Source organism: Corythoichthys intestinalis, chromosome 9 (genome assembly GCF_030265065.1).
Source record: "Corythoichthys intestinalis isolate RoL2023-P3 chromosome 9, ASM3026506v1, whole genome shotgun sequence".
Classification (NCBI taxonomy): Eukaryota; Metazoa; Chordata; class Actinopteri; order Syngnathiformes; family Syngnathidae; genus Corythoichthys; species Corythoichthys intestinalis.
The window spans coordinates 12,313,256-12,329,863 of NC_080403.1; the positions used below are offsets into that span (position 1 = coordinate 12,313,256).

Sequence of the window (16,608 nt, forward strand, 5' to 3'; positions counted from 1 at the left end):
AACAAATAACTGACAAACTGCACGAAATTTATTTAAATAAAGTCCAACGACTAATTAAATCCCCGCTAACTCCCAAGATGAAGCCAAATGTAAAAAATTATGAACTTCCCCTTTGAAATAAAGACCTAGCCATTAAAATGTTGTGTATAAAAGTTGTAAAGCAATAAAACAACAAAAATTTATGAAATGAACAAAAATCCTACAACCTACAGTTTTCATAATGGGTCAAAATCATTTTTCGAACAGATCATGTGACTAGCACCTTTGCTTTGCTTAGCCAAAACTACACCAGAGGAGGCAAGATGGATATTTAAAATTTCTTTAAACCTAAGCTTTCAAACGCTACCAACAACAACTTGACCAGCTGATTGAACTCGAACAGTATCAAGATGTGTGTGTGTGTGTGTGTGTGTGTGTGTGTGTATATATATATATATATATATATATATACTGTACAGTATTGGCCAAAAGTTTGGAGACACCTCAAAGGGGGATACTTTGAAGAATGTAGAATACAAAACCTGTTTTCAGTTATTTCACTTTTTTTGCCATTCCACATGTTCGTTCATGGTTTTGATGTCTTCAGTGAGAATTTACAATAGCAGTGAAAATATATAAAACGCAAAAATTATGAAGTGTGTCCAAACTTTTGACTTTCGTTTCAGTCTTCAACATGCTTCTCCCCCCAGTCCCACAAATGTAAAACTTCGCCTACGATTACAAACTCTAACTATAAAGTGTACATAATTACACATATCATAAAGGCTAGTTGCTGGCTGTCACGTCACCTGTCGTCTTGTTTTGAGTTTTTTTAGCGACGCGTTGTGCTGTAATTCCAAGTGCTTCCTTGTTGAATTGGATGTCGAGTATATAGCGGTCGACAGTCCATCTGAGCCAGCGCAGAGTTTGCAACGCACGAAGATATTTTTGTCATCTTTACTGGACGGATATGTGAAGTAATGGCTGTATCTCCAGTGAGCAAATGCAGCCGTTTGTTGTATCTCTCCGGCTCCTTTACTGTTAGCATCCTGATAGGTAGCCAGGCTATGTGGCAGACGGCGCGCATACAGCATGGTACTGCACGTGACCCGTTTTTTTCCGATGAGAAAACGTGAGATGTGATGTCACTCCCAAACTCAAATGTGGTATTTTCTATTCAAATGCTCTTCGTACATGACTACAGTATTCTTCATTCTACATACAGTATGAGGCAAAAACAAAATAATAACGCACAGTTACTGAGGAAACTAACTTTAATCAAATTACTGGCTTGGAAAAACTAACGCGTTAGATTGCTCGTTACTGAAAGAAAGTAATCCGATTACAGTAGTAACGCGTTACTGTAACTTACTTAGTAGTTAGCAGTTAGCAACTTACTTAGTTACTTAGTAACGCGTTACTGACAACACTGTAGACTACACATGCGATATGCTCACATGCTCATTGCTAATGTTAGTGTGAAGTTTGTTAGCCTCTGTCTTTTCTAATAAAATGTAACAATGGTATGATAACCATTTGTGATACAGAATGCAGGCCAGGCGCGCGTATATCAAAAAGTAGATTGCAAAGGGCTTTTCTGAAAACCTAAAGGGGACGGGGATGTTGTGCGCATCAATATTTTGATGTAAACTTTGTTTTTCTATCAAATGCTGTACATGATGTGAAACAACTTTTCCAAAGAAATAAAAACCGTCTACATTCTGATACCTATATAATCTCACCATGACCAGGCAGTTGGTAACGATGGTCTATGACTTCCATTTCATGGTCTTTGCTTTGTGTTTGTATGGAAAATTCAACGCCTTTCTGCTGCTATGTATATATGTAGTGTACAACAGAAGAGGACTGTCAGTGGTGGAAAAGGGATTTTGGGAGTGCCTCAAGTGCAATCACCCCAACAGGTGGAAGAGTGTGATACAAGGTCGAGTGGATCTTTTGCAGAGCCGAGCCATAATATGTGTCTCAATCAGTCAACTCAATCTGTTGGAGGCATGCTAAAAAATCAGATCGAATTTATGGCCAATTAATATCAGTCGGTAGTTAGTCATCATCATGCCTTTGTTTCTCTTTAATTTGAAATATTGCCCCCTGCTGGATCACACGTAAACACACACACACACACACACACAAAAAAACATTCACCACTGGCCTCAGTATTGAGTCAATGCACAAACCAGTTCATGTCACCGGGTTCTTTTACAGTGCTTATGAATATGATAGATTGCATTGTTTTGCTTAAGTGTGGTTAAGCTCAATACTTTGCTTTGCCTGATCCCCTTGGAGATCCATTTTCAGTTTACTGGCCTATCGTTTGATCCCAAATGAAGCCATGTCAGCTGAAGTTTGACCTTTTATCTCGCCACCTCTACGGGTCGAAGAAACTCACTCACCACCACCCTGTATATTTCAAACACACTTCATTCAACTGTCATGCAGATATACATTGTGTAAAATTGGCTTATGAGCATGATCAGCTTTAGGTTTGGGAATGGATTTACTCGAATGAATATGCCACTAATGAATATGCCCTTTCCTTCTAAGTGTATTGCAAGTGCAAGTGAGTGTAGGCAGAACACTTTTGATCCTTTGCTGTACCACAGCATTGTTTTTTTTTTGCTTCCACCTTTGGACTTGTACTTAATGTGTGTACCTTGACCAGTGGAGGGGCTGGTGCAGATAGATCAAAATGGGGCACATGAACAAGAATTTAACACACCTTACAACAACATAACTTACAGTTTAACCAGCTTCACAGTATAATTGGCTGTGACTGTGACAGACTATAATTGGGAGGGGGGAATAGTGAATAGAAATCAACACCGTCAACAACACTTTCTAGCAGTCACTCAGTCTTTGCCTCTTTTGTTCCTTCAACCTCTATATCAAAACTTCCTTCCTCAACTTGTTGTTCATCTGAGAACAAACCACATCATATGTTCACTGAGCCACCATCAGCAGTTTTATGTAAACTAGTATTCAATTATTATCAATATTTGAAAACTGAAGCACCTAATAATTAAAGTAATGACTAGAGGCGTGCGAAATTTCCGATTCTTAGATTATTCGCAATTCGGCCATGGAAGATTCGAGAACGATTCACAAATATCCAAATTCCGATTATTGAATTATACCGGGTAAAGTGGGAGTAAAACACAGTCAGTGCGGTCTTAGGGACGCAATGAGGAACGGACCGAGAGTAAATATCACGTTCAACTCATGCCGCTAGATAAAAAAAACAATCATACCTTTCTGCGGCTGACAGCCGCTACAAACAACGCCCAGTTGCTAGTTGCTACAAACATACGGCTACAGTAGATATCATATATATGTAGAACTAGATGCAAAATGATAGACGACGTCGGTGTTAGAACATGTATTATTGAGCAGAGATGCTAAATGACACTTTCCGGCGTAAGTAAACAGCCGTCATCTTAAAGCAGTAGACCTCTCGAGAAGGCTGTGTTGTAACAAACCTAATTAACTTTTTATCTAAAATACTCCTAAATCGGCAGAAACTTGTCTTGAATCTATCTTTAAATGATGAAATAGTTTTAAAACTTTGACAAAAGTGGACAGAAGGGAAATCATGGAATAACGGGAGAAATTTAAACAACTGTAACAGTTGATTCACAACATTAAATCAATAGAATGTAGTTTAAAGCTGCTGATACAGAATGGGGACTGGAGTTTTTTATTTACTGTTATTTTTGTATATTTGTTTACTGTTGTATGTTAACTTGATACTGAAATAGTAGTTTGGTTTAGCCTGAGAGTATTTTTGAACAATTTTGTAACTAATGTACAAAACATTAAAAAAAAAAAGGAGGGGGGTTCATCAATAATCGTTTTATAATCGAATCAGAGCCTCTGAATCATAATCGTAATCGAATCGTTATGTGCCCAAAGATTCCCAGCTCTAGTAATGACATAAAATGTTGTAGAACAATAACATTGTTGTTGTGTTTATAATTGTTGTATTTTATACATGAATATCTTTGCAAACTGCAAACTGTTTTATTATTACCTGTTGTGCTCTTCACCCAGCTTATGAGGGATCCTTTGCTTCATCCATCTCATTTTTTTATCCCTCAACCTCCTTTCCTTACGATATCTACTAGAGATGTCCTGATCCAATATTTGGATCGGATCGGACGCCGATATGGGCAAAAAAATGTGCATCGGTATCGGATCGGCTGACACGGAAAAATTCCGATCCAGACGTCCGATCCAGTTTTTGGGGAAATCCGGTCCGCGTTTTCCCACACACCGATATACATAATCCATTCCAGTTTTTGCTTCGGTTTCCCTAAAATCCGGTCCGCATTTTACGGCACACCTTCAACACACTACATTACCGTCTATCAATTTACCGAGAGACTTTATCGGTAAAAATGTCAGCTGTGTGGGATCATTTCACCTTAAAGGACGACAAAGACGAAGAGGCAGAGTGCAACATATGCCACAAAGTCAAGCGTGGTGGTAAAGCTGTAAGAAGTTTTAATACAACCAACCTAATCAAGCATTTAGCGACATACCACCACAAACAATATAAGGAGTATGTTAAGAAAACCGAAGACAAAAAGAAAGGTCCTACGCAACTAACTCTGGCAGAAACTTTTGCTATGTGTGACAAACTGGCACTCAACAGTCCCAAAGCCCTGGGAATAACAAGAGTCATTGCAAGAATTCATTGCAAGAAGAAGAATCAAGAATTCATTCTGGATGACGAGCCATTATCTCTCGTGAGTAAAGACGAACCATCCAACACATGCTGCATTCCAGAGAAGTGGGAAGTTGGATTTATCCCACTCGGATGGTACCAGTTCCGACCTCAAAGCGTTCCAAGCAAATGTAAACAACAAAGATGGCTGATCGCGACGAGGTGTTTTTTATTTTGGCCATCCAAAAACATTTTGACCTCCAGCGAACCTGCCTTCCTATAAGCGATCAAATAGTAGTGGAAAAACGACGGCTGCGTTATAGCCCACACTGTAAACTGCCTTTTTTTTAGTTACATCCTTTGCTGATCGTCAATATAAAAACATAGCACAACAAAGATAATTCACTGTATGAGGAAAAAATACATGGCGTCTCAAATAAACTTGATTTACTTCATTATTGTGTTATCATTCCTTTTCTTGAGCGCCATTTTGTCCAGTGACGTCAGATTGAAACAACTTGGAAGTCGGGGTAGTTATTTTTTCTCCGACTTTGCGAGCCAACCCAATTTACCGAGAGACTTTATCGGTAAAAATGTCAGCTGTGTGGGATCATTTCACCTTAAAGGACGACAAAGACAAAGAGGCAGAGTGCAACTTTTACCACAATAAAGTCAAGCGTGGTGGTAAAGCTGTAAGAAGTTTTGATACAACCAACCTAATCAAGCATTTAACGAAATACCACCACAAACAATATAAGGCGTATGTTGAGAAAACCGAAGACAAAAAGAAAGGTCCTACGCAACTAACACTGGCAGAAACTTTTGCTATGCGTGACAAACTGGCACTCGACAGTCCCAAAGCCGAGGGAATAACAAGAGTCACTGCCGAAGAATTCATTCTGGATGATGAGCCATTATCTCCCGTGAGTAAAGACGCACCATCCAACACGTAGAACCACGGAACAACAAGCCCAGCCATCATTACATCCTTGAGCGATTCGGCCGTGGAAGATTTGAGAACGATTCACAAACATCCAAATTCCGATTATTGAAATATGTCGAGTAAAGCGGAACTAATACACAGCGCGGTCTTCGGGACGCAATGAGAAAGGACCGCATTGCGTCCCGAGAGTAAACATGCTTGTCATAGACCCGGGTAATGCCAATGCTCAACTCACGGCTTTAGCTCAACTCATGCCGCTGGATAAAAAACACAACAATACCTGACTGCTGCTGACAGCCGCTACAAACTACGCCAACATTGTTTTACTGCACATAATAGATATCATATGTATATAGAACTAGATGCAAAATGACAGACTCGACGGCGTTAAGAACATTGAAGTATGGAAAACTTGATGCGTGATGTGTAAAATACTCCTAAATCGGCAAAATCTTGACTTGAATCTATCTTCAAAACAGTTTTAAAACTTTGACATGTCGAAAGTAGACAGAAGGGAAGTTATGGAATAACGGGAGCAATTTTAACAACTTTAACAGTTGATTCGCACAATTAAATGAATTGAATGTAGTTTAAAGCTGCTGATACAGAATTGGAACTTGAGTATTTCATTTACTGTTTTAAAATGTTAACTTGATACTGAAATAGTCATTTAAACCTGAGAGGCTTTTTATACAATTATTGTAACTAATGCACGAAACATTAAAAGCATCTAATAGCTTGGGGGGGTTTGTGGGATTTTCCACTGAGGTTTTTTGTGTGTTTTGCTTTTTTAAGACAGTTTACAATATTATTTGCACGTTTTACTGACTGACTATGCCATTTCTGTTTGTTATGTATAATGTTTTGTGTTTGTCATTGAATAAACAGGTCAGTTTCTTGTTACCAACCGTTGTGTGTTATTCAAACTCACCTAATCCAGCTGGGTAGTTGTTATCAAGAGTACTAAAACTCTTTTCAACATGAGTCTGACAACTAAGTAAGGAGGCTGAATAACTTTAAACTTTAACACATGCTCAGATAGACCGGTATCGGTATCGGCCAGTATCGGTATCGGATCGGAAGTGCAAAACAATATCGGTATCGGTTCGGAAGTGCAAAAACCTGGATCGGGACATCCCTAATTGAGATGAACTTTTGGTATTGACCAAATACTTATTTTTCACCGTGATTTGCAAATAAATTCTTTAAAAATCAAACAATGTGATTTTCTGGGGGTTTTCTCCACATTCTGTCTTTCGTGGTTGATGTTGAACCATGTTGACAATAATAGGCCTCTCTAATATTTTCAAGTGGGAGAACTTGCACAATTAGTGGTTGACTAAATACTTACTTGCCCCACTGTATTCAGCAATTGGGGAAAAATACTTGGATAAAAAGAATATCCTGTAAACATATTGAAGTAGAGAGACTGAAACAATGACATTTTGCAGCTCTCTTCGTCGCGTTTTCCTCGTTCTGAATAATTCTCCCTCAACGGGCTGACTGGTCCTCCTCAAGCCATTTATTTAGCTATTGGGGAAAAATACTTGGATAAAAAGAATATCCTGTAAAAATATTGGAGTAGAGAGACTGAAACAATGACATTTTGCGGCTCTCTTCGTTGCGTTTTCCTCGTGAATAATTCCCCCTCAATGGGCTGCATACTAAATCAGATGAAATCGTGACTCCGCTGACGTCATCCACCTGTTGGGGACGCTAGAGCCCTATAATGGTACGCCCTGCTAACCGGCAGATTAAAAGACTTAATTTCTCGTCATCTGCGCTTTGCTAAATTGTTGTGTATATAGTTGAATCGTCTCAAAATATGATTCTAATTCACATAATAATCCTGTTGAAGCCTTTTTTTTCTCCTGTCATACGCACTTTAATGTCTTTCTCCCTCAATAACGTGAAGAGAGAGAGAAGACAGAACACTTAACAAGGCTAGCGGGAACGATACAAAAATATAAATTTTACCACAAAGTATCAAAGAAATGGAATGATCACATTAAGAAATTATTATATTAAATATTAAAAATATTAAATATTAAATAGTATTAAATATTAATATATTAAATTGTATATATTAATAAATATATTAAATATTAAATTCAGAATAAAACTAGAACTTAAAGATGTGTACCTTTCTAGATAACATTGTGAAGAGAACGGACAAATCGAGGGTAGAGACACATAGGGCAAAGGGGCAGGTGCTCAAGCATCCCCTCCCTGCACATACCTGACCTTGACAAACTGAATGTCATGTAACATGGTTGTAATGTTCATGTTGTGAAAGAGGCACTTACATGATGCAGGAGGTGTTTTACTTCTGCCCTGAGTAATGTACACCTGTGGTTTTGAGACATTTCACCATTCAGTTGAATGAGAGTATTAAAACTTTGATTTAGGGTGTATGACCCTCAATTTACTCTGCCAGACTTAATTTATATGCATAGTTACTGGCAGGACCATAACTATTTGGACACGATTCTCATCTTTTTGGCTCGAACCATCGTGTGAGGCTCATTTACAAACTGTTGTAAATCCTACAAGTTAACATGAAATCCTTGAATTAATGCTTGCCGTTTTCTTTCAAAACAATTGTATTTGTGTTTAGAACCAAAAAGTTGAGTTGAATTGTGTTGACGTCTCAATATTTATGGGTCTGACTACATTAGCTTTAAAGAGGACATTGAATTTGGGGGATCCACTTGTTGGATCCAAAGGAGTGGATACAAGGAAATGATATTTGTTATTTTGTGGCAAATTCAACTTGGAATTTTTGTGCTGGGTTTCAGATTAGCGCCCTGCTGCAATGCCTGTTTTTGTTCCTTGTACTGGGAGACAAAGTAGCACAGCTACTCCCATGTGCCACTGATTAGCTCTCTGGGAAAACAAGGTCTAGATCAGTGTTTCCCAACATTATTTGAGCCAAGGCACATACTTATCTTAGAATAATCCCATGGCACAACACCAAATAAAAAGGGCATGAAATGAAATGAAGATGATTTGTCTCACATTTAATTACCGTACTCAGTAGTTGACCTCAAAGCTGAGGTATGTATGAATGACGATTTGGTACAGTGATAAAATAATCCTTCTGTTATCCAGTGGAAGATAATTGAACTATTTTACTAACTACTTTCATTGATTACATAGATAAATCAACAAATATGTATTATTTGCAAAGAAACATATGTAATACAGTACTCAGGGCCCGTAAAAGTTATCCAGTACTATGTCAACGTTGTGGAAATATTTTAAAGACACACATGACCACACATTTAGTCGAGAAATTAAAAGTCATGCTCAACAAAATAGATGAATAACTGTGTCTGGGCAGCGACTGCCATCTGGTTTTGTGGGCTAATCGAGCATCAAGCTCAGCTCAACTTTCTTTATACCTTTTCAAAGAAAAAACATAGCCGTGACAAAGTGCCAGCATAGTAGGGCAAAATGTAAGAATTTTGAGTCGTACTCGGGCTGAAAAAAGTGGTATTGATTCAGCCCTTTTTTCCTGGTAAATTTACAATGTTTTATTTGACCAATTAAATGATATTATATTTCTTCATATGGCACAGTGGTTGGGACACTCAATGGTCATGGTGCTCAGATAGTCTACTCAACTTTAATGTGTAGCCTATTCTTATAAAAACATAAAATACTAGGTAAGGTAGAGACTGAGAGTGGTTTAAGTCATATAATTTTCCCTTTTCACCACAGTATTTTAGTGATTCACGACCATATACAAACATAATGATGTAAAGTTGGAACTGATTGTTGGAGAGATACCAGCCTGCATCCTGAATTTGAGCTAGTCTAGTTGCTCTTCAGCAAGGCATCAGATCATGCATATAGTTCCAAATGTACACGAGGGGGTTTAGTATGATATAAGTATTTAGTGGGACATAATCAAGGGGCAACTTTCTGTGTGGAGAAATTAATGCCTGGAAGTGTTTTAAAACCCTGCAGTACAAGAGATATCCACTAGAGGCTGGGTTAAAAACCAAGCAATCTCCCTCCCACTTGCATTATAAAGTGTTCGATTTCACTGTCAAAATAAACCTGTTTAAAGTCTGGTACAAATTGAATTTTACCTAAAAGAAAATTGTTATTTAAAATTGGCATTAAATAATTTCCATGATAGACGCATAGATAATCTATATTTACTGAAGTCTTTTGTTATCTTCAGCTACCACAGAGGTTGGCGGTCATTAACAATTTGTGCATATAGCATATGCGATAATGGGTCTAAGGTCTAACAGCATTTTCTCAGACAGACTTGATTTTAACAAAGCTGTAATTGACCAGAGTAGGTGGACATGACTGATATTCAAATATTTGTCCCCCTTGCCTGCGAAGATTCAGTGCTCCACAGACATTGACTCCAGTTTCCACCCATTTGTTCATTTGTTTTGTTGTGCTTTTTCTGTTTTCAAGACCTACAGTATTGCTTCGAGTTGATTTACCCTCTGTAAGAAGTTTGCTAATCCTCTTTCATCTCAATTGACAACTTTTGTGTTGGAGCCATGATACATGTCAGTCCACTTGGTGCAACAGCTCTCCACGGTGTGATCACTCCTGTTTAACTGCAAGCTAATGAGCACATCTATTTTGGTCCAAGTGTAAGTTATGGGAATGGAAATTTACAGAATGATTCCATCATTTTTCCTCAATACTGAATGATTCTATATGTTTTTCCTTTGGCTTGATCTAAAAAAAGTAACTGGCACCAACTACTGCATCTTTTTTTCTTGATTTCTTTGAGTGTTTCTTATGTCATGTCATATATGTGATGTTTTTTTTCCCCTACAAATTAAACAACTGCATTGACATCATCTGAGACAGGTGATTCCATAATTTTTGCCAGGGGTAGTACTACCGGTGCAACACTAGTACAAACCTTTAATACCAATTGTTACATTTCCCTTTGGAGAGTCAAAACTTCATCTGCAACATTTGTGCTGTCATTTTATGAAATACATACAAAATAAATTAAAATTATATTGACAAATCCTTTGAGGTGGTAAGTCATGAGAATAATTGGTATAGCGGTATGAAAAAGTATCTGAACCTTTTGGAATTTCTCACATTTCCGCATAAAATCACCATCAAATGTGATCTGATCTTTGTCAAAATCACACTCATGAAAATACAGTGTCTGCTTTAACTAAAACCACCCAAACATTTATAGGTTTTCATATTTTAATAAGGATAGCATGCAAACAATGACTGAAGGTAAGTTGGACAAAGATCAGATCACATTTGATGGTGATTTTATGCAGAAATGTGAGAAATTCCAAAAGGTTCAGATAATTTTTCATACCAATATATTTACACATCTGTGTCAACACTGGGTTGGTGCTCATTATGGTTTGACTGTTCAGTTTAGTTGAAATTTTGGAAATCATTGATGGTGCCTACTGATTGAAAATGAGCTCACATAGACTTTACGAATGCGGCATATACTTGTAGCCAGTGTGCTAAATCTTATCTTCTCCTTTCTTGAGGCAAAAGGCAGGGTTCACCCTGAACTGATCACCAGCTAATCACAGAGCAAATATACACAAACAAGTCTTAACACCTAAGGACAATTGAGAGCCTCAAATGAACTTAACATGCATGTTACTGGAATGTAGGCGAGCAATAAAGACAACAACAGAAAACATGCAAGAATGTGGCGAACATATAAACTCATAGGAATGATTCATGTCACTGTGTGCTTGCAAAAAAAGTCGTGATGAACATTTCAGTTGGTACAAATTAAAGTAATAATGACTACATCTCACTAGAAAATTGAATTTCTGGAGAAATTGCAAAGGAAGAGTCATGCTACTCAATAAACTCTCGCAAGTAACTTCTTGTTGATTTTGGGGCATTTATGGGTCACCTACGGATTTTGAGTCACTTTCTGTTTATTTTGGGCCAATTCTCAGTCACTTCCTGTTGAGTTTGGTGCGTCCAGGAAGTTTTTGGTACAAAATAATGACTGTTAATGTATATGGTTGAAATGGTACAAAAATACGCATTGAGAGGATAAAATAAATGGAAAATACAACAATAAGTTATTTAATGTTTCTCTCCTAAGAAAGATTATGCTTTACAATCATGAAGCAACTTTGTTACAGGAGTAGTAGGGAGGAGAGTGGGAGTGGTCATAGGCCTAGGGCCTCCTCCATTTTAATGCACAATGAAGCCTGGTTTGCTTGCTTCAGGTCCCTCCCTCCACCCTTTTTTTTGCCACGTGGTATGTTCCAGCCCAGTATTTAAATCCGGTAGCTTCAAGACAGTGCTGTTTGTGATCGACTAACCGGCGTAATCCAGGAAGCTGCTGAGAGATAGACGGACAGAAGAAGAGAGAGTGAGAAAGCTAGGACTAAAAGGAGGGGAAAGCCCAGTCCAACTCCATGCTGAGAGCATAAGAGGAGAAGCCGAGAGGAAAAAGAGGGCACATTTTGCAATACCAGTGCTACAGCAGCACACGATCTAGGAGAGAGAATATCCTGTCTCTCCTCTCCTCTTCTCACGCTCTCTATTTGCTGTCATTCTGTGCATCGGGCCAGCGGGGGAGGGTACATCGACTGTCCCAGGCCTAGTTAAATGTCCCAGCATCCCGCAGAAGCTCAGACCAGGCCACTGCGACAGTAACTGTGAGAGCAGGACAAGACAGGGCACAGGAGGTACTGTAACTTACACTCATTCATGACCAGTGCTCGGTTTACGTGGATACTGTTCTACAAGTTTACGCACCTTCTATATGGTCGAGACCGAAGGTTCTTATCACTCAAGAAATGTTGCACAAGCCCCAGTTGAGGTGTTAGGAAACTCTTTTCAGTGTATTATATGCTGACAGTCTGTTTTCCTTATGGGGAAGGACATATTGAAGAGGCGGCTGCGTCATGCATTCGCTCAGCCGCTCTGTTGCTATGATGCTGATCGTAGCAAAGCTTAATGGGCTCCAGTTTAGTGCAGTGGGTGGACATTCAGAGCATCTGCTATGGTGATGTAGTTTCCCCGAGTGCCTTTATCACTTCAGAGTATAGTGAGCACACATGCCGCAAGAGTGCATAGTCAGTCAGCTCCCCATTATCCCAATGTTGACATCACTGTCAGAGAGAGAGAAGAGACACATTAGTGTTTTGAGGGGCCGTGTTTTTGTGTGAGCAGCTTGTCATGTGATTTGCTGTGGGTATTCTCTGATAACATGACAGACTGTGGTCTACTGTTTCCTCATAGTGGCTGTCACGGCAGCTGTGACAATGCCTCCTGCCAAACTCCTCTTACAGTGAACAAAATGACGTCTTGACTACTAACACATCCAGTTTGCAAACAAAAAGTTTCAGCGGGCAAACGGTGTCTATTTGTTCGTCTGCAGGGTAAGGTTCAGGTTGAAGAGCCAAATTGAGGTTTATTCTCATCTTCGGTTGCTAAGAAGCATCCACGGTTTCTTTTGACCTCTCATGTAAAAAGTGAAATCTGACAACGGGATAAAAAAGACGAGTGCAGTGGTACCCCTACATATGAATTTAATTCGTTCTAAGACCTGGTTTGTAAGTCTAGATCATGGGTGTCCAAACTTTTTGCAAAGGGGGCCAGAATCGGTGTGGTAAAAATGTGGGGGGCCGACCTTGGCTGACATCCTTTACGTAGAGCAATATATTTATGCAAATTTTAGCAAGCCATTCTGTGTGTCACATTTGCTTTATTATTATTTTTTTTTAATTAATAATTTCCACAAAATCTTGCAACTAGCCTTTGTGGCGTTCTCTTTCATCTCTTGGGCTCTTGCGAAATACTGCTGCTATAAAATTGAACTAGCTTTAAGTTGCTTCAATTTCTCGCTACGTATCTTCCCTGTAATCTTGTCGTACATGTCAACTTGTCTTGTTTAGTAATATCGCCTCACATCAAACTCTTTAAAAACAGCGACTGTCTCTTTGCAAATGAGGTAGACACAGTTTTTGCGTATTTTAGTGAAGAAATAGTCCAATTTCCACCTATTCTTGAAGCGTCACAGTCAACTTTCTTTTTGTTGTTGTTGATTGTCGCCATTTTAGAAAATTGGGAGTAAAGGGTCACACGGGGTGATGTTGCCTAGAGTGCTGCTGCCTTTTAGTGGGTAAATGAGGAGCAGCATTTAGTGTGTAAGCTACTTCATATGCTGGTAGCAGTACTGCTGACCAATTTATTAGGTCTGTGTGCGGGCCAGAGATTATTGATTTTATGACGCAGGCTGGGGGCCGGATGAAATTTGACCACGGGCCACATTTGGCTCCCGGGCCGCACTTTGGACATGGCTGGTCTAGATGGTCGTATGTTGAGTGGGATTTTCCCATAAGAATACAGTACTACCTCTACTTACCAACTTTCAGGTTAATATATGTCTCAACAGGAAAATATTGCCTCTTGTTCTGAAACAAATTTCAGGATAAGAAAGGCAAAAATACAGCATGGCTGGTCCTCGCAGCTCCCAGAGTTTACTGAACGTGCTTGGCATTCCTGGCATCCCATTGGCTAACCTTTATTGTACGTATGTGTGTATCTCAGCGTCTTCTTCATTCGCCCTTCGTGTTCCGACAGCATTACTTGAGTGTATTAACTTCAATTTTTTACTTTATTCTTGTTTTTTTTATACATTATTCACAACTCTGATCTTATGTTTATTGTGCAATAATACAATTTTAACATGGATTTGTTACTTTTTTATGCATTATAAAAGATTTATATCAGAATTTTGGGGGCTTGAAACAGATTAGGGCATTTACATGGAAAACGCGTCTCGACTTACAGAATTTTCAAGTTGAGAAACTACTTCCAGAACAAATTTATTTCGTAAGTAGAGGTACAACTTTACAGTTACAGTACACTGTACAAATCTTTAATAAATAGTACGGCCGTATTGTCGAGCCAGTTCACTGATATGCACACCACGCCAGTGACGGTACCGGGGTGCAGGGGTGGGCAGTGCCCACCCACAGACACGCTATGCCCACCCAAAGAAAACTGGATGTAGTACTAATGGCAGTCTGGGCACCACGTATGGTATTTTTTTTTTTTTTGCTCACCCACACCTAGCATCCTGGTAACACCACGGCACCAAGCTCATATTTTTCTATGATTTCATTCTCAATTTCAATAGTAAGCGACACCTTTTTCACCACCTGCACTAACCTTCCTGGGACCCATGTTGATTTCCCTCACAAGAAAATCCGCCGTGCTGCCGTCTTGAAAACAATGAAATTGCGACGTCGGGTTTTGATCTAAAAGATCGTATGTCGATACATTCGTATATTGAGGTACCACTGTTTATGCTTCCATTTGTATACAGTTCAAATTGAACCGTATGCATATTCAACAATGCAAATGAAACTTGTGGAAAGCTGTACTGCTTTAAGTATGTTGGTGTGCAATTCTAAAATAAATTGTTAATTGAAACATCTCAGTATATTTTTTTCATTTTTTTTTTTCTGAATAATGACATTGAAGTGGCCAGGATGAAAGAACATGTGCAGGCCTGCTTTCTGAATTATAACTGTCAGCTGTGACCTTTGATTAGGATTCAGCAGAGCGTAACAACAAAGTAAGTAAACAATAACATCCTTTTAGCTTTCTTTGGTACGTGAGGGGGAAAAATCCCACTTTTAAATTTTTTTCCTCAACAAAATTGAACTTTAAATTCGGGAATACGTTACTTCTTTGTCCTATTCCCCACCCCAATGTGTGCTTTTGACAGATTCATATTTGGCGTAGGCAATAATTATGTTTTGCTTTAGATATTTTGTTGTGCCAATAAGAACATGGTCTCACCTAGGTGCGTAGCGATGCATTTGCATAAAGAACATTGTCCACATACTTTTTATTCTTGTGTCATTTTAAATAACATCATTGAATGCAGTGGCCTCATTTTATTCTATGTGCGAATGAGTGAATGTAAATGTGCCTGATGATAGCCATTGTGTCACATTCTGTTGCTGGTTAGATTTTGTTTTCCATTACAGAGCCGGCGGTGTGGGCGTTCCCATCATCGCACCTGCGGCTAATTCCAGCAACTCAACAGTTGTATATAACGCCGGCGACCCAAGCCAACGTTGCCGAGATATTTGCTTGCTGTTTGCCATTCTATACCAGTACTTTCGAGGCTCATTGGATTTGCTAGTTTATGCGTCAGCTGTTTTTTCGTTTGGTGATTCCTCTACCTTGTGCAGGTATTGAGTGTGATTACTTTTGTTATCTTGTTGGCTCGCTGCCCACCGCTTAGTTTAGTGTTATTTGATCCCCGTCGACCTCTTGTCACGGACTCCTTTTGTTATTCTCCCTTTTTCCGCGATCGCGTGTTTTTTAGTTGTATTAAAAACCCCTTTTACTATTCCCTCTGTCTCTTGTCTGCTCTTTGGTCCAATCTTGTTTTCCGCGTTCGCAGATCGTAACAGAATATCTCGGCCAAGATGGACCATGCAGACAATGAGCCATTAGCCCAGGCGTTTTCCGACCCGAGGGAGCACGCAAATCCGCTCGATCGTGTGCTCCATGAAATTAGTTCGACGATTAACAAACTTACTGTCAACATGCGCTCTCTTGATGCACGGGTGGACCAGGTTTGCGCTCGTCGTCTCGTTTCCGCCACAGCCATGGCTCCAACGCATGTCCACCTTGCCGCACAAGCTGCCCCGGCTTCCTCTCCATTGCGTGAGCCCAATATCCCACACCCGCCACGCTACGGTGGGGAAACCGGCTCGTGTGGGCAGTTTTTGCATCAATGTTCCTTAGTTTTTGACCAACAACCCCTCACGTATTCTACCGATAGATCCCGGGTCGCGTTTGTCATGAGCCTTCTCTCCGGTAAGGCAGCATCTTGGTCCATGGCAATCAGCAAACAGCACCCCGAGATACGTAACTCTTTTTTTGAATTCGTTGAGGAGATGAAGAGGGTTTTCGACCACCCCTTTCGGGGCAAAGAGGCTGGTAGTCGCCTGCTAGACTTGACTCAGGGCAAACTGTCTGTCGC

General features: G+C 39.5%; 1 protein-coding gene across 4 annotated transcripts in view; it reads left to right on the forward strand.

Moving 5' to 3' along the window:
• Positions 1-16,608, forward strand: part of LOC130921359 (AMP deaminase 2-like) — an 89,545-nt gene that overhangs the window by 18,699 nt on the left and 54,238 nt on the right. The window contains exon 1 of one of the 4 annotated variants that reach the window (XM_057845150.1): positions 11,834-12,283. The exons of the other annotated variants lie outside the window; for them this stretch is intronic. The gene's annotated coding sequence lies outside the window, so the exon portion shown is untranslated. Of the gene's footprint in view, positions 1-11,833; positions 12,284-16,608 lie in introns of those variants that run through there. 4 annotated transcript variants of the gene reach the window in all.